Source organism: Mytilus galloprovincialis, chromosome 14 (genome assembly GCF_965363235.1).
Source record: "Mytilus galloprovincialis chromosome 14, xbMytGall1.hap1.1, whole genome shotgun sequence".
Taxonomy (NCBI): Eukaryota; Metazoa; Mollusca; class Bivalvia; order Mytilida; family Mytilidae; genus Mytilus; species Mytilus galloprovincialis.
Genome location: NC_134851.1, coordinates 66,030,505 through 66,054,926, shown reverse-complemented (window position 1 = coordinate 66,054,926; position 24,422 = coordinate 66,030,505).

Below are 24,422 nucleotides of genomic sequence, written 5' to 3'. Positions count from 1 at the left end.
CAAAATGTATATAGTCGACATGTTCAGCAACGCATATTAGAGGACTTAAATGTCGAAATACGCGTGAAAATTAAGAAATAGCCAATTTTGAATAATGAAATGGATATTTTGAATAATGGAATGGACTGCTGCGACCCTTTATCCCCTAATTATAGATAAACCTTATACCTCATTCGTAAGCTTATAACGAGAGGAACAAAATGTATATAGTCAACATGTTCAGCAACGCATATTAGAGGACTTAAATGTCGAAATACGCCTGAAAATTAAGAAATAGCCAATTTTGAATAATGAAATGGATATTTTGAATAATGGAATGGACTGCTGCGACCCTTTAGCCCCTAATTATAGATACACCTTATACCTCATTCATTCGAAAGCTTATAACGAGAGGAACAAAATGTATATAGTCAACATGTTCAGCAACGCATATTAGAGGACTTAAAAATCGAAATACGAGTGGAAATCAAGAAATAGCCAATTTTGAATAATGAAATGGATATTTTGAATAATAGAATGGACTGCTGCGACCTTTTAGCCCCTTGTTATAGATAACCTTTATACCTCATTCAAAAGCTTATAACGAGAGGAACAAAATGTATATAGTCAACATGTTCAGGAACGCATATTAGAGCACTTAAATGTCGAAATACGTTTGAAAGATAAGAAATAGCCAATTTTGAATAATGAAATGGATATTTTGAATAATGGAATGGACTGCTGCGACCTTTTAGCCCCTTGTTATAGATAACCTTTATACCTCATTCAAAAGCTTATAACGAGAGGAACAAAATGTATATAGTCAACATGTTCAGGAACGCATATTAGAGCACTTAAATGTCGAAATACGCATGAAAGTTAAGAAATAGCCAATTTTGAATAATGAAATGGATATTTTTAATAATGGAATGGACTGCTGCGACCCTTGAGCCCCTAATTATAGATAAACTTTATACCTCATTCGAAAGCTTATAACAAAAGGAACAAAATGTATATAGTCAACATGTTCCGCCTTAAAGCACTTAAATGTCGAAATACGTTTGAAAATTAAGAAATAGCCAATTTTGAATAATGAAATGGATATTTTGAATAATGGAATGGACTGCTGCGACCCTTTAGCCCCTAATTATAGATAAACCTTATACCTGATTCGAAAGCTTATAACGAGAGGAACAAAATGTATATAGTCAACATGTTCAGCAACGCATATTAGAGGACTTAAATGTCGAAATACGCGTGAAAATTAAGAAATAGCCAATTTTGAATAATGAAATGGATATTTTGAATAATGGAATGGACTGCTGCGACCCTTTATCCCCTAATTATAGATAAACCTGATACCTCATTCGAAAGCTTATAACGAGAGGAACAAAATGTATATAGTCAACATGTTCAGCAACGCATATTAGAGGACTTAAATGTCGAAATACGCATGAAAATTAAGAAAGAGCCAATTTTGAATAATGAAATGGATATTTTGAATAATGGAATGGACTGCTGCGACCCTTTAGCCCCTAATTATAGATAAACTTTTTACCTCATTCGAAAGCTTATAACGAAAGGAACAAAATGTATATAGTCGACATGTTCAGCAACGCATATTAGAGGACTTAAATGTCGAAATACGCGTGAAAATTCAGAAATAGCCAATTTTGAATAATGAAATGGATATTTTGAATAAAGGAATGGACTGCTGCGACCCTTTATCCCCTAATTATAGATAAACCTTATACCTCATTCGAAAGCTTATAACGAGAGGAACAAAATGTATATAGTCAACATGTTCAGCAACGCATATTAGAGGACTTAAATGTCGAAATACGCCTGAAAATTAAGAAATAGCCAATTTTGAATAATGAAATGGATATTTTGAATAATGGAATGGACTGCTGCGACCCTTTATCCCCTAATTATAGATAAACGTTATACCTCATTCGAAAGCTTATAACGAGAGGAACAAAATGTATATAGTCAACATGTTCCGCAACGCATATTAGAGGACTTAAATGTCGAAATACGCATGAAAATTAAGAAATAGCCAATTTTGAATAATGAAATGGATATTTTGAATAATGGAATGGACTGCTGCGACCCTTTATCCCCTAATTATAGATAAACCTTATACCTCATTCGTAAGCTTATAACGAGAGGAACAAAATGTATATAGTCAACATGTTCAGCAACGCATATTAGAGGACTTAAATGTCGAAATACGCGTGAAAATTAAGAAAGAGCCAATTTTGAATAATGAAATGGATATTTTGAATAATGGAATGGACTGCTGCGACCCTTTAGCCCCTAATTATAAATACACCTTATACCTCATTCGAAAGCTTATAACGAGAGGAACAAAATGTATATAGTCAACATGTTCAGCAACGCATATTAGAGGACTTAAAAATCGAAATACGCGTGAAAAATCAGAAATAGCCAATTTTGAATAATGAAATGGATATTTTGAATAATGGAATGGACTGCTGCGACCATTTAGCCCCTAATTATAGATAAACCTTATACCTCATTCGAAAGCTTATAACGAGAGGAACACAATGTGTATAGTCAACATGTTGCGCAACGCATATTAGAGGACTTAAATGTCAAAATACGAGTGGAAATCAAGAAATAGCCAATTTTGAATAATGAAATGGATATTTTGAATAATAGAATAGACTGCTGCGACCTTTTAGCCCCTTGTTATAGATAACCTTTATACCTCATTCAAAAGCTTATAACGAGAGGAACAAAATGTATATAGTCAACATGTTCAGGAACGCATATTAGAGCACTTAAATGTCGAAATACGTTTGAAAGATAAGAAATAGCCAATTTTGAATAATGAAATGGATATTTTGAATAATGGAATGGACTGCTGCGACCTTTTAGCCCCTTGTTATAGATAACCTTTATACTTCATTCAAAAGCTTATAACGAGAGGAACAAAATGTATATAGTCAACATGTTCAGGAACGCATATTAGAGCACTTAAATGTCGAAATACGCATGAAAGTTAAGAAATAGCCAATTTTGAATAATGAAATGGATATTTTTAATAATGGAATGGACTGCTGCGACCCTTGAGCCCCTAATTATAGATAAACTTTATACCTCATTCGAAAGCTTATAACAAAAGGAACAAAATGTATATAGTCAACATGTTCCGCCTTAAAGCACTTAAATGTCGAAATACGTTTGAAAATTAAGAAATAGCCAATTTTGAATAATGAAATGGATATTTTGAATAATGGAATGGACTGCTGCGACCCTTTAGCCCCTAATTATAGATAAACCTTATACCTCATTCGAAAGCTTATAACGAGAGGAACAAAATGTATATAGTCAACATGTTCAGCAACGCATATTAGAGGACTTAAATGTCGAAATACGCGTGAAAATTAAGAAATAGCCAATTTTGAATAATGAAATGGATATTTTGAATAATGGAATGGACTGCTGCGACCCTTTATCCCCTAATTATAGATAAACCTTATACCTCATTCGTAAGCTTATAACGAGAGGAACAAAATGTATATAGTCAACATGTTCAGCAACGCATATTAGAGGACTTAAATGTCGAAATACGCGTGAAAATTAAGAAATAGCCAATTTTGAATAATGAAATGGATATTTTGAATAATGGAATGGACTGCTGCGACCCTTTAGCCCCTAATTATAGATACACCTTATACCTCATTCGAAAGCTTATAACGAGAGGAACAAAATGTATATAGTCAACATGTTCAGCAACGCATATTAGAGGACTTAAAAATCGAAATACGCGTGAAAAATCAGAAATAGCCAATTTTGAATAATGAAATGGATATTTTGAATAATGGAATGGACTGCTGCGACCCTTTAGCCCCTAATTATAGATAAACCTTATACCTCATTCGAAAGCTTATAACGAGAGGAACACAATGTGTATAGTCAACATGTTCCGCAACGCATATTAGAGGACTTAAATGTCGAAATACGAGTGGAAATCAAGAAATAGCCAATTTTGAATAATGAAATGGATATTTTGAATAATAGAATAGACTGCTGCGACCTTTTAGCCCCTTGTTATAGATAACCTTTATACCTCATTCAAAAGCTTATAACGAGAGGAACAAAATGTATATAGTCAACATGTTCAGGAACGCATATTAGAGCACTTAAATGTCGAAATACGTTTGAAAGATAAGAAATAGCCAATTTTGAATAATGAAATGGATATTTTGAATAATGGAATGGACTGCTGCGACCTTTTAGCCCCTTGTTATAGATAACCTTTATACTTCATTCAAAGGCTTATAACGAGAGGAACAAAATGTATATAGTCAACATGTTCAGGAACGCATATTAGAGCACTTAAATGTCGAAATACGCATGAAAGTTAAGAAATAGCCAATTTTGAATAATGAAATGGATATTTTTAATAATGGAATGGACTGCTGCGACCCTTGAGCCCCTAATTATAGATAAACTTTATACCTCATTCGAAAGCTTATAACAAAAGGAACAAAATGTATATAGTCAACATGTTCCGCCTTAAAGCACTTAAATGTCGAAATACGTTTGAAAATTAAGAAATAGCCAATTTTGAATAATGAAATGGATATTTTGAATAATGGAATGGACTGCTGCGACCCTTTAGCCCCTAATTATAGATAAACCTTATACCTCATTCGAAAGCTTATAACGAGAGGAACAAAATGTATATAGTCAACATGTTCAGCAACGCATATTAGAGGACTTAAATGTCGAAATACGCGTGAAAATTAAGAAATAGCCAATTTTGAATAATGAAATGGATATTTTGAATAATGGAATGGACTGCTGCGACCCTTTATCCCCTAATTATAGATAAACCTTATACCTCATTCGAAAGCTTATAACGAGAGGAACAAAATGTATATAGTCAACATGTTCAGCAACGCATATTAGAGGACTTAAATGTCGAAATACGCATGAAAATTAAGAAAGAGCCAATTTTGAATAATGAAATGGATATTTTGAATAATGGAATGGACTGCTGCGACCCTTTAGCCCCTAATTATAGATAAACTTTTTACCTCATTCGAAAGCTTATAACGAAAGGAACAAAATGTATATAGTCGACATGTTCAGCAACGCATATTAGAGGACTTAAATGTCGAAATACGCGTGAAAATTCAGAAATAGCCAATTTTGAATAATGAAATGGATATTTTGAATAAAGGAATGGACTGCTGCGACCCTTTATCCCCTAATTATAGATAAACCTTATACCTCATTCGAAAGCTTATAACAAGAGGAACAAAATGTTTATAGTCAACATGTTCCGCAACGCATATTAGAGGACTTAAATGTCGAAATACGCCTGAAAATTAAGAAATAGCCAATTTTGAATAATGAAATGGATATTTTGAATAATGGAATGGACTGCTGCGACCCTTTAGCCCCTAATTATAGATAAACTTTATACCTCATTCGAAAGTTTGTAACGAAAGGAACAAAATGTATATAGTCAACATGTTCAGCAACGCATATCAGAGGACTTAAATGTCGAAATACGCGTGAAAATTAAGAAATAGCCAATTTTGAATAATGAAATGGATATTTTGAATAATGGAATGGACTGCTGCGACCCTTTATCCCCTAATTATAGATAAACCTTATACCTCATTCGAAAGCTTATAACGAGAGGAACAAAATGTATATAGTCAACATGTTCAGCAACGCATATTAGAGGACTTAAATGTCGAAATGCGCATGAAAGTTAAGAAATAGCCAATTTTGAATAATGAAATGGATATTTTGAATAATGGAATGGACTGCTGCGACCCTTTAGCCCCTAATTATAGATAAACTTTTTACCTCATTCGAAAGCTTATAACGAAAGGAACAAAATGTATATAGTCAACATGTTCCGCAACGCATATTAGAGGACTTAAATGTCGAAATACGCATGAGAGTTAAGAAATAGCCAATTTTGAATAATGAAATGGATATTTTGAATAATGGAATGGACTGCTGCGACCCTTTATCCCCTAATTATAGATAAACCTTATACCTCATTCGAAAGCTTATAACGAGAGGAACAAAATGTATATAGTCAACATGATCAGCAACGCATATTAGAGGACTTAAATGTCGAAATACGCGTGAAAATTAAGAAATAGCCAATTTTGAATAATGAAATGGATATTTTGAATAATGGAATGGACTGCTGCGACCCTTTAGCCCCTAATTATAGATAAACCTTATACCTCATTCGAAAGCTTATAACGAGAGGAACAAAATGTATATAGTCAACATGTTCAGCAACGCATATTAGAGCACTTAAAAATCGAAATACGCGTGAAAATTAAGAAATAGCCAATTTTGAATAATGAAATGGATATTTTGAATAATGGAATGCACTGCTGCGACCCTTTAGCCCCTAATTATAGATAAACCTTATACCTGATTCGAAAGCTTATAACGAAAGGAACAAAATGTATATAGTCAACATGTTCAGCAACGCATATTAGAGGACTTAAATGTCGAAATACGCGTGAAAGTTAAGAAATAGCCAATTTTGAATAATGAAATGGATATTTTGAAAAATGGAATGGACTGCTGCGACCCTTTATCCCCTAATTATAGATAAACCTTATACCTCATTCGAAAGCTTATAACGAGAGGAACAAAATGTATATAGTCAACATGTTCAGCAACGCATATTAGAGCACTTAAATGTCGAAATACGTTTGAAAGTTAAGAAATAGCCAATTTTGAATAATGAAATGGATATTTTGAATAATGGAATGGACTGCCTCGACCCTTTAGCCCCTAATTATAGATAAACCTTATGCCTCATTCGAAAGCTTATAACGAAAGGAACAAAATGTATATAGTCAACATGTTCAGCAACGCATATTAGAGGACTTAAATGTCGAAATACGCGTGTAAGTTAAGAAATAGCCAATTTTGAATAATGAAATGGATATTTTGAATAATGGAATGGACTGCTGCGACCCTTTAGCCCCTAATTATAGATAAACTTTATACCTCATTCGAAAGCTTATAACGAAAGAAACAAAATGTATATAGTCAACATGTTCCACAACGCATATTAGAGCACTTAAATGTCGAAATACGTTTGAAAACTAAGAAATAGCCAATTTTGAATAATGAAATGGATAATTTGAATAATGGAATGGACTGCTGCGACCCTTTAGCCCCTAATTATAGATAAACCTTATACCTCATTCGAAAGCTTATTACGAGAGGAACGAAATGTATATAGTCAACATGTTCCGCAACGCATATTAGAGCTCTTAAATGTCGAAATACGAGTGAAAATTAAGAAATAGCCAATTTTGAATAATGAAATGGATATTTTGAATAATGAAATGGACTGCTGCAACCCTTTAGCCCCTAAATATAGATAATCCTTATACCTCATTCGAAAGCTTATTACGAGAGGAACAAAATGTTTATAGTCAATTTGTTCCGCAACGATATTAGAGGAGAAATGAAGGACTTAAATATACGCGTGAACATTGAGAAATAGCTTATTTTGAATAATGGAATGGACTGCTGCAACCCTTCAGTCCCTAACCAAAGCAAAATTTGTACACCAAATTAAGCTTATTGACAGAGAAATAAACAAAGTATAAACGATATGTGCCGCAATGACCATCAGAGGTGTTCCGGAGGACCTAAATGCCAAAATACGCGCGAAAATTAAGAAATAGCCAATTTAAATATGAAATAGATATTTTGAATAATGGAATGGACTGTTGTTAGCCCGAAATTACAGATATACATTATATCTCATTTGAAATATAAAAAGAAGATGTGGCATGATTGCCAATGAGACAACTATCAAAAAAAGACCAAAATGACACAGACAATAACAATTATAGGTAACCGTACGGCTTCAACAATGAGCAAAGCCCATACCGCATAGTCAGCTTTAATAGGCCCCGATAAGAGATTATAAATCAATTCAAACGAGAAAACTAACGGCCTCATTTATGTACAAAAATTAACGAAAAACAAATATGTAACGCATAAACAAACGACAGCCACTGAATTACAGGCTCCTGACTTGGGACAGGCATATACATAAATAATGTGGCGGGGTTAAACATGTTATCGGGATCCCAACCCTCCCCCTAACTTGGGACAGTGGTATAACAGTACAACATAAGAACGAACTATAAAAATCAGTTGGAAAAGGCTTAACTCATCAGATGGACAAAAATACATGTTGATTCGGCCGGGTACTTATACATCCCGACACAAAAAGACACAATGAACAGATCTGAGAGTACTCGCAGATTTCTGACAGCTAATTCAAAGTCAGTAACAACTAATTAAAATATCATGCATCTAAGACTAAACTATCAATCCGTACACATTCTACATCCAATGGATTTAGTGTAAAGACGTCATAAACAGCCAGAGAAAAACATGACCTTGTGCAATGCCAAGTTACAGGTATCGACAGATTGTAGGTCCATGAATATGTATATGTATGCAACATAGTCTAGTAATATTTAGTTAGCTTTTAATCTACTGATAACAAAATCAATATTTATACCAATAAAAACGATATTCAATGATGGTGTTGAATAGGTTACCTTTTAGAATAAGTTTATTTAAAAGAGGGACAAGTTTACATGGATCATTTCTAAATTTCCGGGCACGGTTAACAACATTTCCGTAAAAATGAGGATGTGCTATCCCGTTTGAAATAAGTTTTCTACAGATACAACCAAACTTCAAAACCAAATCTTTATATCTATGGAAAAATTAAGTAAAGGTTGTAAGTAATTTATGGTAACGATATCCCTGGTTTAATAATTTACCAGTAATACATAGGTTGCGTTCGTTAAAATCAAAAACGTCACAACAAACACGGGCATATAGCGAACAAGTTGTGAAATATAAAAACCGTAAGATGGTACCAAAGGAACATCGCCATCTAAAAATGGAAAATTAACAATAGGGAACGAAAAATCGTCTCTTTTGTCATAAATTTTAATGTGGAGTTTCCCGTTTAAAACCGAAATATCTAAATCCAGGAAAGGACAGTTATTACCGAATAAATTTGATTTATTTAAGTAAGTTCCTTGCGGTAAATTTCAGCAGTATATTGAGAAAATTCTTGATTATTTAACGAAAAAAATATCAAGATAACGGTAAGTCTTGTTGAATTTATCTATTAAATGCAATTTCGACGGGTCTTTACTGAGTTTAGTCATAAACTGTGATTCGTAACAGTACAAAAACAAGTCTGCTATTAAAGGGGCAAAATTAGTGCCCATGGGGATACCTACAAGCTGTCGATAAACTTTGTTGCCGAAACGTACATTAATATTATCAAGGAGAAAATTAACAGCTTCAATCATCTCATCACACCTCCAGTAAGTATATCTAGCATATTTACCTTTCTTATATGAGAAGAAGGCTTTAAATGAGTTGCAGCAAATATATCTACATTCAGCTTTACCAAACGACCATTCAATTAAATAGGAAAACTTTTGTTTAATAGTGTGGAAGTGTAGTGTAAAGAGTAGAAAAATCAAAACTAATTAACAGAATCAAAAGGACCATCAAAAGCCCGTAATTTATGTAAACACCCAAAGAATTTTTTACACTCCAAAAATGGTTTATACCACTATGTTCATATATTTTATTACAATAGTTTATGATAAGCTCTTTAATAGCAGGTAATGAACTAGTTAAGATCACTGACAGATTAGTTGTAGAAAACTTACTAGAGGCCGAGATGAAACGATATTTAAATGATTTTTTGTGTAGTTTAGGTAGCCAATACATAGTAGGGACCTTCAAATGTTCAGAAGAAGCATTAAGCTTTGATGGGGTTGTGATATGCTTGTTAACTATATGGCTATCTGTGAAGCGGATGGACTTGAATGTAGATGAATTTTAAATTTCATTCTTAAGAACGTCCGTGTAGTATGTACGGCATACCACCACCACATTGTTGGCTGCTTTGTCGGTCGGTACAAAAACAAACCGCTTTGAAAGTATTTGAAGTTTATTTCTTATTCTGGAAATAGCTGTATTATGTACTCTATTATTTACTTCTAAATCATTTTCAAAATGTGATATTCTCTTATCTATTACATTCATATATTTATTTAAATAAGAATCAAGAGATTTTTTATCAGATTTTTCGCATAAACACCATTTTTTACAAAATGAGGAAAGCTTATTTAGGAAGGAACAGTAGTATGATAATGAGAGTTCTTCCACACACCCATTCTGAGGAGAAACACACACACACACACACACACAAATTCACAGATAGAAAATACACAATGGATTTTAATATTATAAATATGTTTGATCACAAATAGAATACGGCGCAAGAGAAATTCTGAAAAAAAAACCTGGCCGCTGTTAAGGCCAATCGAGAACAGCGCTGCAATGATGAGGAAATTCTCAAATGGCGAGAAGTAGGGCAGGACTCACCCTGGATTGTCAAAGACATGAAAGATGTTGACACGAGGTAAATGTATACAAAATTATAACATTATGCTGGAAAGGGGAAACTTTTTGCAAATGGGGATGTGAGAGACTAAACATGCAGCTGACTTCCACAAAGAAGACCCAATCGAGCTGTGCAAATTGTCAGCTGAAGAAGGTGCAGGAAAAGATTTGGGAAGATAAGAAAGCCATTGGGAATAAAATTGAGGTACATTCGCCAAAGAAAGCTGTTTAATTTCTATGTACTACCTGGAATATGACCCCCATTATTGGCATGGATGTGCAGACCTCCCTTGAGGTCTTTCGGATGTCACGGGTGACTTTCACCACGGCCACGGACTTGGTTGAAACCCTTGAGGAGATGGATGAAAAGATCGTAGAAAAGATTACCCAGTGGACCTCTGACAAAACTAGGGAAATGGTGAATACTTTTTAGGTCTAGCGGGGGGGGGGGGGTGTACCCCTTCTCGAATGTACATTTTGTCTTGGTAATTCATAAAATCGCAGTGGTTTCATGGGAGATATGCTGCCGTAAAGGGACCTATACAACTAGTTTTTATGCTCCTTATGACTTGCGGCAATAGGGCTAGGGGCCATCTTGATAGCGGTGTTTGTTGGTATTGTTCTGGCGAACAAGATCGTCCAGGACATCGATATAGGTGCGTGTGGAGTTGTCTGAAAAGTATTTGAACATTTTCTCTTTTATGGTGCGACTCCAACGTTTGAAAATACTCGACTTCTCTTCGTTCCCGGTGGAGTAGAGATCGATAACATGCTTTTGAAGCAGCTGCTTTATATGTTTGTTGTAAAACTCAGTGCCTATGTCTGTCCATATCTTCTTGGGCACACCGCTTGGAAGGCAGCCAGCACCGTCACCCCCGTCTTGTTCTTGAGTGGTATTCACCAGCCATATTTGGAAATAAGACAACGATAATGCTCAGGATAAATTTATTTCCTTTGTTGTCCCTGGAGAATTCACTCATATCATCAAGGTCGGCCGCCAAGGTCTCATCCAAACCACCCAACGCTACACAGCGTTCATTAAACTAGTCGAACTGGTTTGTGCAACTTCAGCGGTCCAGCGAACATTTTTTTAACACCCAGACCAAATCAAACTTTGGTACCGATGAAGGGTCCGACGATGCTGCAGTCGAAGCGTTCGCGTGTGGTAGAGAAGGGAATGGTGTTAAGCGAGGCTAGCAAAGCTTAGTCACATATGGAGTTGCGTGTGGTTGCATCCTTGTGCTGGGCATAACACAGATCGTGGTGATATGCTGCCTGGTCAACTTGATTAATGGGTTTTGACCTAGCCTTCGGAATGCCATTCGGAAGTAGGCGCTTGCTAAGTTTAGTCCCTGGACGGCGAAGTTGTGTCCGGGTAGATGCATTTCCATGGGTAATCGATTGATTAGTTTGTTCATGAACCCTGTACCGGTTGTAGCAACAAACTGAGATTTCTTTGGCATCGCACACCTTGCAGTTGCCAACCTTTCTCCTTCGCCTGTTGCTGGTCATTACCTCGCTGATGTTAACTGTGTCAGTCTTTCTGCTACGACTTTCACGCAGAAAATCATCGCTATTTTATTTAAATAAATGAACGTTGAAAACATTTCCTACAGTGTCAACGCCTCTATGAGGAGTAATCACTACCTCATACCTCAGCGGTCGATAAAACGGTTGATCATTGGGAAGTTGGACTGTGGATGGCTCATACTACCACCGATTGTACGTCTTCGGATAATCGCTTCACCAACCTATCTACCAGCTGTTGGAGCAAACGCTGAATAAAAGCTTCCCTAAGAAGATATCCGATACCTCCTACAGTGCAATGGACATGTCACCCTACTCGTTGGTCGATGAGGTCAACACTACCACGACCCCTGAGTGGTGTTCGACGACCGGATGCTGAGAAAACAGAACACGTGTGAACACAACGTCGATTGTTTTTACCTATGCCAGAACAACTTCACACTTCCCCGCCAGTCGATCCGGGAGAATGCCAACTTCCCCTGCCTCTTCCAGTAGAACGCTAAGAATATCGACCACATCCGACACGATCACTGCAACGATCTCACCAAGGAACAGTTTGACGTTCTGTGTAAGCATTGTTAGTCCAAGCCCTGTGAATTTGTAACCATCGATTTACAAGCACCAAGGCAAATGGAAAATATCGATGCAAATAAAAAGGAGTTCTATGAGGTACAAGATAAAGAATGGACCAGCCCGAAGATTTCGTTATGGAACTGAAGGATGAAGAATATGTAGACACAATGAAAAACTAGCCCTCCACGTTTGAATGGCCCTGTAAATGCAATTTTGAGTTGGTTCCAGTCGATACGAGGAGCATATGTTGAAGATGCGGTTGTGTGATCCTTCGTTCGATCTAAAGCTGTGGGGGTGATTTCAATGCATGTAAATTCATCATTATGATAAGGTGGAGCGATATTCTCAACCCGTATGCCCTGCAAAGACGATTCGAGGCCACCAGCGCACATACCTATGACACTTGGATTTTTCGAAGAAAAGGAATCCGAATCAGCTGTGTAATACCTTCATGTGCAACTCATCGATTGGGGGCGTTCACTCCAACGCTTGGGGGCATTTAGCAGCATTCGATCCTTCTTGAGTAATGACGTTTATCAAGATTATCGACCCTAAGCAGCATGATACAATTGTCAAGGAGTTGCAAGACACCAAACGAAATATTCAAGCCAGTAATATGCAGCATCGCCTCGACAAGACTGAACTTAGCCGGGACCTTTACAAGGTGTTCAATCCTGTGCTTGAGGCTCAGCGAGAGGCAGGTTCACAGATCACCAAAATATTGCAGACCTTCCTGAAACAGTGCCAGCCCTCCCACCTCCACCGCCCGAGTTTGTCGTACCACTTGTTGGGTTTTGAGTGTGTTAGTACTTCGTGTTGTGTTCGTTTAGGGTTTGGCTAACAATATATACAATCGTGTGGTTCAACATTCATTCAAACAAGCATAGAATCATAAATACAATATACATAGAAACGCGACGGCACACATACGAACGCATAACGTTCCCGCAATCCTCGAAATGCTGGGGGCCACCGAAATGGAAATTACTAAAGAAAAATGATAAAATTTACAATCACAAAAGAATCCAAAAGGAATTTACTTTTACTGTCTCTGTAATTTACGATATTTAAATGACTCCTGAAAATTACTTTAACTAATTCACAATTGTCTTTCAATTTGCCCCTCCGTCATTGAATGTAATTGATACGTGAAAGTCCTTTTTTGTTTACTTTTGGCGGGAACGGAGTTAATAGTGCGTTTAAGAAATTTCACTAGTTGGTCCTTGCAATTCCAACGGATATAATTTAACAATTGGTCGATTTATAATACCAGTATCTGTTTTGATAATAGCAGTTCGGATAAATCGATCTTTTCCACGAATCAACTCCTTCACGACGGCTTACCTCCACATAAGTCTATTGGAATCGTTGTGAACTTGAACGATGTCTCCTACTTCAATAGTTTGAACGTTAGTACCAGTTGCACGGCATCTTCGCTAGCCAAGGGTTACGATCCACTCCCGCTCTCTAGCGGGAATGGATCGTAACCCTTGGCTAGCGAAGATGGTTGCACGGTGGAATTCTCGTAAAGATGTCAAATATTCATTCCTTCAACGTGAACGGAAATATTAAATTAGTTGATGTTGTCTCTGAAGTTTTTTGTAACAACACGAATGGTTAGAATTGTGAAAGTTTTCAATATCATCCATTTGATGTGGTAGCGAATCCAATATCCTTCCGTTTAGTAAGTGTGATGGCGTAAGTGGTTGTGGGTCTGTTATGTCTGTTGATATATACGTAATCGGACGATTATCAAGTATGCTTTCAATATCAGTCACTATGGTTCGAACCAGGTCAATAGTAATAAATGATCGACCTAATACTTTTTTAATATCATTTTGGTTAGTCCTATAAGTTTTCCCCACCATCCATCTAACCATGGGGCTCTATTTGGGATAAATTTCCATTCGGTTCCGCGCTCCACCACTTTTTTGTTGAATTGATTCGGCAGCAGCTTTAAATGTATTAGCGTTATCTGACATCATTATTCTTGGAAGTGAACGACGTGCCACAAATCTCCTAAAAGCTAACACGAATGACTCTTCTTTCATATCCGGCACAATTTCTAGATGTACTGCTCGTGTTGCTGCACATGTAAACAGGCAAATATAAGTTTTGCAGTCAATGTTATTTTGTTCTTTTGTACACAAAGCGCCTGTAAAGTCGACACCTGTAACAAAAAGGGAAATTCATCGTTAAGTCTATCTTTCGGAAGCGGTGGTGGCTCAGGTGAACGGTAAGGTTTTTCTGTTACTTTATTGCACTGCTTCTAAGATGGTACTTCACACATTGACGAATTCTCGGAATCCAAAACTTCTGCTGAATATGCGCAATTGTACTGTTTAGTCCAGAGTGTAAATTTTTGTGATGCATGTCTCTAATTATCAACGACGTAAAATGGAGTTTCGTTGGTAACAAAATTGGATACTTCGTATTATAATCTAATGATGCGTTGTTTAGTCTTCCTCCGCAGCGCAATAATCCGTTGTCGTCCAAATAAAGTATAAGTTGTCTAACTATAGCAACTTTATGTTTCGATGATGGGTTCAAACTATCAATCTCGAGTTCAAATGTCGTCCGCTGAACATTACGAATAAATGTATTTTCGGCTTCTCCAATTTCTTGAATGCTGATTATTCCAAATGCTGTTATTCTAACCAATTTACTAAACGAGCTATATTTGTCGATTTGAATACAACTTGTCTTTGGTACATTTATCTCAGCGTCCATAGATTCCTGTGTAATTGTTGAAAATGTGTTACAGTTTTCCACATTTCTTGTCCAGTTTGGCCATTCTGTCTTGTTGGCGACCCATTTCAGTCCCTTTATCCAAAGTACACTATTCATCAGCTGTGTTGCCGTAATTCCGTGGGTAAGGTAATCTGCTTGGTTTTGGTCTGTTGGGCAATATCTCAAATCACTGTTTTCGGCCAATTTTCTTATTTCTTTGAGACAATTAGATAGAAATGTAGATAACGTTTTTGTTGACGATATCCAACTCAACACTATTTGACTGTCACTCCAAAAATATGTCTTGTGTGTTTCAATAAATCTTAATAAATAGTTTGCTAATCTGGCGTCAATCAGCGCACCCATTAATTTCAAACGTGGCAAAGTTATAGTTTTTACCGGAGCGACTCTGTTTTTGTAATGATTAGACTAGACGTGTTCCCTTTGACTAAATAGGCATACGCGCCATATGCTTATTGACTGGCGTCTGTAAATATAATGAAGTTCAGTCTCGTCTTGCGCATCATATTCAGGTGCTTTTTGGTGGGAAATTTCTGTTTCTGTTGCCTCTTCTATTTCCATAGCGATCGATTTCCACTCTTCTTTTAAAGAACACGGTAATAGCTCGTCCAAATTTAACTTTTCTTTCCAAAATCTTCCCATAAAGAGTTTTGATGTCACAGTAACTGGGGATATTAATCCAAGCGGATCAAATATTCTTGACGACTGGTGCAACACTTCTCGTTTTGTTAATGGTACATCATCATTTTTTTGTGAAAGTTAGTTGATTATACAAAATGTTATCATATTTTGTGTTCCAACGCATTCCAAGTATTTAAACTGTCTGGTCCTCGTCTCCTGCCTTTTCCTGTATTGCTATATTTCGTAAGTTTTCATTGTTAGAATTCCATGATCTCCAGTTAAAACCGGCATCGTGTAATAATGTCGAGATTCTGCATAACACTTGAGTAGAGTTGTCTCGTCAGAATGGTATCTACATATATGTTCCTTTGCAGTTTTGAGAATGTGTTAGATGGATTTTCTCTAAAATGTTTCATCAATGTAGCACTCAAAATAAAGGGTGAACATGTTGCACCAAACAGTACTACTTTGAATCTGTAAGTTATTAATTGACTGTTCGGATTGTTGGGGTTCTGTAACCAAAAGAATCTCGTAACATCTCTGTCATTTTCGTCTAATTATATGTGTAGAAATCGTTTCTCTATATCAGCTGTCACTGCATATTTCTCCATTCTAAGGCGTGTCAACATTGTAGTAAGGTCGTTCATCATAGGCGGATATTCTGCTAAACAATCGTTGAGACTAGCGCTGTAAGAATTTGCTTTACAGCTACAGTTATAAACTATTCGTATAGGCGTGGTTGTGGAATCCTTCTTAACAGCGTGATGTGGTATATAATGAATTAAATTTTCAGTAAGAGTCTCATCGCTTACTTTTCCTATGAAACCTCTCCGTTCTTGGTCAGCTTTAATATCTCCATACATTCGGAACATTTCATTGTCTTTTGAAATACGACGTATTACATTTTCTGTTCTTCTTTTGGCGAAATCTTTGTTTGTTAAAAACTCCGGGTAGTTTTCTTTCCATGGTAGTTTGGACACATATTTCCCATTTTGTTTTGTAATGGACGATTCGGCAAAGGTTTCCATGACATCTATCAATTGCGTATCAACTTCCTTTTCGTCAATTCCTAAAGATTCCAGTTTCAAAAATTCCTCTAAATCGCAATTTTCCTGTTTATGAGATATCAAAACATTCATTATTAAAGTTGACTGGTTATTATTCTTGACTGGAACTGGGCCTGACAACAAATATCCGAGTTTAGAGCTCACAACAGTCGAACCATTTCCAAGCATTTCTTTATCTTGCACTATATTCCAATAAAAGTCTGCTGCAATTAGAAGAGTAAGCTCAAAAGACTCTGCGTCTGTAACGGGGTGGGCTAGAGATGATCCATGTAGATAGTGAAGTCCCTGCGTGATTTTTCTGCTCTGGCTCTGAAGCGGTGATGCTATGGTGATAACTATCAGTACTTTTATAGGTATAATCTCTCCATTATTGGCTTTCAACTATACCGTGGTTTTGTCTAAATTTCTTATACAGCTAGTTTTATTCCCGAAAGAAACAATATTCAGATTTTCGGATCCCTCTTTCTGTACATTTAATTTAGTAGCTAAGTCTGCAGTAATAAAAGACCGTTGTGCACCCTCGTCGAAAAGTATGTTTGTCTCTGCTGTATTATTCATCGACATTACCTGAGCTACTGCTGTTTTAAGCAAAACGGTTGAAGTTTCTTGACTGGCTGATGTGTACAGCATTGAAGTTTCTGTGGTGTCCTTATCTTCTGATTGTTGTGTTATATTGTTCTTGCAAATTGATGTATGATGCTTACGATGGCAAATTCTAAAGTCGTATTTAGTGCTACAATCTGATACTCTGTGCTTTCCAAAACAATTAAAACACAATTTCTTTTCTTTAATAATGGCTATTCTTCTTTCATGTTCGGCGGCATCCGTGCAGTCATTGGAAAAGTGGTCCCCCTCACAGAATGTGCAGGCTTTTTATTGTGCGGAATTAATTGTTTTTTTTTTCATACCTTGATACTTCGATGTTTTTCCTTGTGGGCGAGTTTTGCTTAAATCCTTCTTAACGCTTGCTACAAAATTTGTGGTGTGATTAGCTGTCGGCGGTTGATACATGTATTCATTCATGTCATTATGTCCTGATTCTTGAATTGAAAGTTCTCAGCAAATAGCGTCTCGTAGTTTCTGTATATTCCAATCATCACTTCCGTTTTCCCGTGTAATATTTTTCCTGAGATCTGTCGGAAATTTCCTTAGAATAACTGGAATCAGTAATGAACCAAACATTTCTTGGCATTGGCCTAATGACTCTAGACCTCTGATGTATGCCTCAGACTTATCGTAAAATGCTCTTAAACTCTCTAAACGCTCATCAGGCACCGGCATATCCAAAAGTGATCTCATATATGCATTGATTATCTTGTGGGTTTGGCCATAACGATTCTTTAAAAGTTCAATAGCATTGTAGTAATTTGGGTTGGTCATGGTGAGGCCTAAAACTACGTTTGCAGCATCTGATTGCAATAAGGACTTCAAATATTAAAATTTCTGAATGTCGGATAGTGTATTGTTATGATGAATCGTCGATTCAAATGAATCCCAGAAATATTGCCATTCTAATATATCTCCGCTAAAGTTTGGTAGCGTTAACTTGGGTAGGCGATGATTTTGGATTGAGGTTGAACTTGTTTGTGACAGCTCCCGACTGGAATGCGTAAATGGGTTTGAATGTGAATGTGGTATAAACTCTTGGGCATTGCTATCTAAAATTGAAGAAGTGGCGGTGGCGACGGGTTTCAAGAACTTTTTATATTTTCTAATTTTACTTTCTTTCTCTAAATAGTTCTCATCTGGTTCTATAATGTCATCAGTAATTCCCTCCGAGTCCACTGAATTTATAATCTGTTCGTCGATATTGGCTAAAGTTTTCTTTTTCTTTTCAACTGCTTCCAATAATGTACATATTTCCTCTGGGTCTTAAGTTGAATCAACAATAGCGTCTTCCATCTTGTTAAAAACTTTCGTCACCACTGCTTTGTTCCCCGCTCTCAATTATTTTAATCTGCTTATGTCCATTCTCTCTATCCATTAGTCACGGCACCAATGTTGGGTTTTAAGTGTGTTAGTACTTCGTGTTGTGTTCGTTTAGGGTTTGGCTAACAATAAATACAATCGTGTGGTTCAACATTCATTCAAACAAGCATAGAATCTTAAATACAATATACATAGAAACGCGACGTCACATCGTCTGTGGCGACAGCAAACATACGAATGCATAACGTTCCCGCAATCCTCGACACTACTACTCATTGGACCACCTACTACAGACACCGTCCTCGGAGTTCGAGAACAGCAGAATTTGTAGCTCAGTTTGACTACTCCCGACCACACCCTTCTGAAAACGATGGTATCTTCACCAGAAGGTCATCATTTACTTATGACGGTGATAATTTTTTCATGGAGAGTGTGAAATACAAAGGAACCCTTGGCCTCTGGGAAGTCATGGTAAAAAAGAAACCAGAATCGTTCAAGCTCGACCACCTTGGCGACTATGCAGAGATACTTGATCGTTTTCATTCACCATACCCCTGAGACACATTTTCGTCTTTGCAGACGATTACAACAAGATTGTGTATGGATTTAAGCACGAATTGTCACTCGTGCGCACCTCGGACGACAATGTCATCCTGCTGCTGCCGTGAACGACGTTGCGAAAATCAACCTGAGGACGTAGCAGAAATCAACCTGAGTAAGATCTCTTGGTTTGTTTGGGTGATGTAGCCGTCAACAAGGCCTTAAGGTCTGGATAGTACCTGAAACGTGGTGGATGCGTTTACACAGTGAATCCCAGTGGCAACGGTCTCTACCTCAAATCATCAAACGCCTCGATTACCTATGGGTATTGTCTCTACTTGAAGCGCAGGTGGCAGTTAGGTCCGCTGCTGTATGCCCTGAGGTAATCGGTGCCCTCAGGTAGAAGCGGAGCCGGTCTGGTCTTATATTTAGATGCTAACAGCCCCTTCAAAAATATTCCCCTCCTCGGTATGCTCCTATAAAACAAATGAACGATTAGATGCTAGGTACCGGCAGACTAAAGTCGAATGTGTGTAGAATGTGTGTAGATTCAACTCGATGCAGAAATTTGAAGGTATCAAACTACCTTGAACTCCTATAAACGTCTGGACAACGTCTGTAGCACTAGGTGCTTGTTCTGTTGGTAGTTTGGTGTTAACCAGCAGAACCTTGGGTTTAGCTTTGACCGGTACAGGTGCTATAGCTCTTTCTAGTACAAGGTTATAATTTTTCCGAACCACACTTTGTGTCAAAATCTTAAATGTCTTTGACAATCCAGGTCGAGTCCTGATCTACTTCTCGCCATTTGAGAGTTTCCTCATCAGTATTTTCCAAAATGTCTACCTCTTGTGCCATATTCTCTCTCTGATCAGACATATTTGTAACCTTACAAGCCATTGTCTTTATTCCATCTATGGTTTTTTTTTGTGTTTTCTTTCTTCCAAAAAGGTTCATTTTTCCACGACCCCAACCTCCCACTTTTTTCCATTCAACCCCAACCACCCACGTTTTGCCCGCTTAATCTCGTCAACGAGCGTGCAATATTTCGGATTTTTAGGTCCGGTCCCAGCAGAAATAAATTATATAATAAATTGACTATATACTATGTCTTCCTCTCTTTATTAGGCTTCCGAATGAGGTAGATCTATAATTAAGGGTTGAAGGGTCCTATAACTACACGCGTATTTTGGCATTAAGGTACTCCGAAACCCCTCTAATAATCATTGCGGCACATAAGGTTTATACTCAGTTTATTCCTCTACCAATCGGCTTTAATTTGGTGTACAAATTTTGCTTTGATTAGGGACGGAAGGGTTGCAGTAGTCCATTCCATTATTCAGAATAAACTATTTTTCAATGTTCAAGCGTTTTTCTATATTTAAGTCCATCATTTCTCCTCTGTTATGCATTGCGGAACATGTTGAATATATACATTTTGTTCCTCTCGTTATGTGCTTTTGAATGAGGTATAAGGTATATCTATAATTAGGGACTAAAGGGTCGAAGAAGTCCATTCCATTATTCAAAATAGCTATTTCATTATTCAAAATTGGCTAATTCTTAATTTTCACGCGTATTTCGATACTTAAGTCCATCATTTCTCCTCTTATATGCGTTGCGGAACATGTTTACTATATATATTTTGTTCCTCTCGTTATAAGCTTTGGAATGAGGTATAAGGTTTATCTATAATTAGGGGCTAAAAGATCGCAGCAGACCATTCTATTATTCATAATATCCATTTCATTATTCAAAATTGGCTATTTCTTAACTTTCACGCGCATTTCGACATTTAAGTCCTCTAATATGCGTTGCGGAACATGCTGACTATATACATTTTGTTCCTCTCGTAATAAGCTTTCGAATGGGGTAGAATGTTCATCTATAATAATTAGGGGCTAAAGGGTCGTAGCACTCCATTCCATTATTCAAAATATCCATTTCATTATTCAAAATTGGCTATTTCTTAATTTTCACGCGTGTTTCGATACTTAAGTCCTTCGTTACTTCTCTAATATGCGTTGCGGAACATGTTTACTATATATATTTTGTTCCTCTCGTAATAAGCTTTCGAATGGGGTAGAATGTTTATCTATAATTAGGGGCTAAAGGGTCGTAGCACTCCATTCCATTATTCAAAATATCCATTTCATTATTCAAAATTGGCTATTTCTTAATTTTCACGCGTATTTCGATACTTAAGTCCTTCGTTACTCCTCTAAAAAGCGTTGCGGAACATGTTGATTATATACATTGTGTGTTCCTCTCGTTATAAGCTTTCGAATGAGGTATAAGGTTTATCTATAATAAGGGGCTAAAGGGTCGCAGCAGTCCATTCCATTATTCAAAATATCCATTTCATTATTCAAAATTGGCTATTTCTTAATTTTCACTCGTATTTCGACATTTCAGTCCTCTAATATGCGTTGCGGAACATGTTGACTATATACATTTTGTTCCTCTCGTTATAAGCTTTCGAATGAGGTATAAGGTTTATCTATAATTAGGGGCTAAAGGGTCGCAGCAGTCCATTCCATTATTCAAAATATCCATTTCATTATTCAAAATTGGCTATTTCTTAATTTTCACGCGTATTTCGACATTTAAGTCCTCTAATATGCGTTGCGGAACATGTTGACTATATACATTTTGTTCCTCTCGTTATAAGCTTTCGAATGAGGTATAAGGTTTATCTATAATTAGGGGATAAAGGGTCGCAGCAGTCCATTCCTTTATTCAAAATATCCATTTCATTATTCAAAATTGGCTATTTCTGAATTTTCACGCGTATTTCGACATTTAAGTCCTCTAATATGCGTTGCAGAACATGTCGACTATATACATTTTGTTCCTTTCGTTATAAGCTTTCGAATGAGGTAAAAAGTTTATCTATAATTAGGGGCTAAAGGGTCGCAGCAGTCCATTCCATTATTCAAAATATCCATTTCATTATTCAAAATTGGCTATTTCTTAATTTTCATACGTATTTCGACATTTAAGTCCTCTAAAATGCGTTGCTGAACATGTTGACTATATACATTTTGTTCCTCTCGTTATAAGCTTTCGAATGAGGTATAAGGTTTATCTATAATTAGGGGATAAAGGGTCGCAGCAGTCCATTCCATTATTCAAAATATCCATTTCATTATTCAAAATTGGCTATTTCTTAATTTTCACGCGTATTTCGACATTTAAGTCCTCTAATATGCGTTGCTGAACATGTTGACTATATACATTTTGTTCCTCTCGTTATAAGCTTTCGAATGAGGTATAAGGTTTATCTATAATTAGGGGCTAAAAGATCGCAGCAGACCATTCTATTATTCAAAATATCCATTTCATTATTCAAAATTGGCTATTTCTTAACTTTCACGCGCATTTCGACATTTAAGTCGTCTAATATGCGTTGCGAAACATGCTGACTATATACATTTTGTTCCTCTCGTAATAAGCTTTCGAATGGGGTAGAATGTTCATCTATAATAATTAGGGGCTAAAGGGTCGTAGCACTCCATTCCATTATTCAAAATATCCATTTCATTATTCAAAATTGGCTATTTCTTAATTTTCACGCGTGTTTCGATACTTAAGTCCTTCGTTACTTCTCTAATATGCGTTGCGGAACATGTTTACTATATATATTTTGTTCCTCTCGTAATAAGCTTTCGAATGGGGTAGAATGTTTATCTATAATTAGGGGCTAAAGGGTCGTAGCACTCCATTCCATTATTCAAAATATCCATTTCATTATTCAAAATTGGCTATTTCTTAATTTTCACGCGTATTTCGATACTTAAGTCCTTCGTTACTCCTCTAAAAAGCGTGGCGGAACATGTTGATTATATACATTGTGTGTTCCTCTCGTTATAAGTTTTCGAATGAGGTATAAGGTTTATCTATAATAAGGGGCTAAAGGGTCGCAGCAGTCCATTCCATTATTCAAGATATCCATTTCATTATTCAAAATTGGCTATTTCTTAATTTTCACTCGTATTTCGACATTTAAGTCCTCTAATATGCGTTGCGGAAAATGTTGACTATATACATTTTGTTCCTCTCGTAATAAGCTTTCGAATGAGGTATAAGGTTTATCTATAATTAGGGGATAAAGGGTCGCTGCATGTCCATTCCATTATTCAAAATATCCATTTCATTATTCAAAATTGGCTATTTCTTAATTTTCACTCGTATTTCGACATTTAAGTCCTCTAATATGCGTTGCGGAACATGTTGACTATATACATTTTGTTCCTCTCGTTATAAGCTTTCGAATGAGGTATAAGGTTTATCTATAATTAGGGCTAAAGGGTCGCAGCAGTCCATTCCATTATTCAAAATATCCATTTCATTATTCAAAATTGGCTATTTCTTAATTTTCACGCGTATTTCGACATTTAAGTCCTCTAATATGCGTTGCTGAACATGTTGACTATATACATTTTGTTCCTCTCGTTATAAGCTTTCGAATAAGGTATAAAGTTTATCTATAATTAGGGGCTAAAGGGTCGCAGCAGTCCATTCCATTATTCAAATTATCCATTTCATTATTCAAAATTGGCTATTTCTTAATTTTCAAACGTATTTCGACATTTAAGTCCTCTAATATGCGTTGCTGAACATGTTGACTATATACATTTTGTTCCTCTCGTTATAAGCTTTCGAATGAGGTATAAGGTTTATTTATAATTAGGGGCTAAAGGGTCGCAGCAGTCCATTCCATTATTCAAAATATCCATTTCATTATTCAAAATTGGCTATTTCTTAATTTTCAAACGTATTTCGACATTTAAGTGCTTTAAGGCGGAACATGTTGACTATATACATTTTGTTCCTTTTGTTATAAGCTTTCGAATGAGGTATAAAGTTTATCTATAATTAGGGGCTCAAGGGTCGCAGCAGTCCATTCCATTATTCAAAATATCCATTTCATTATTCAAAATTGGC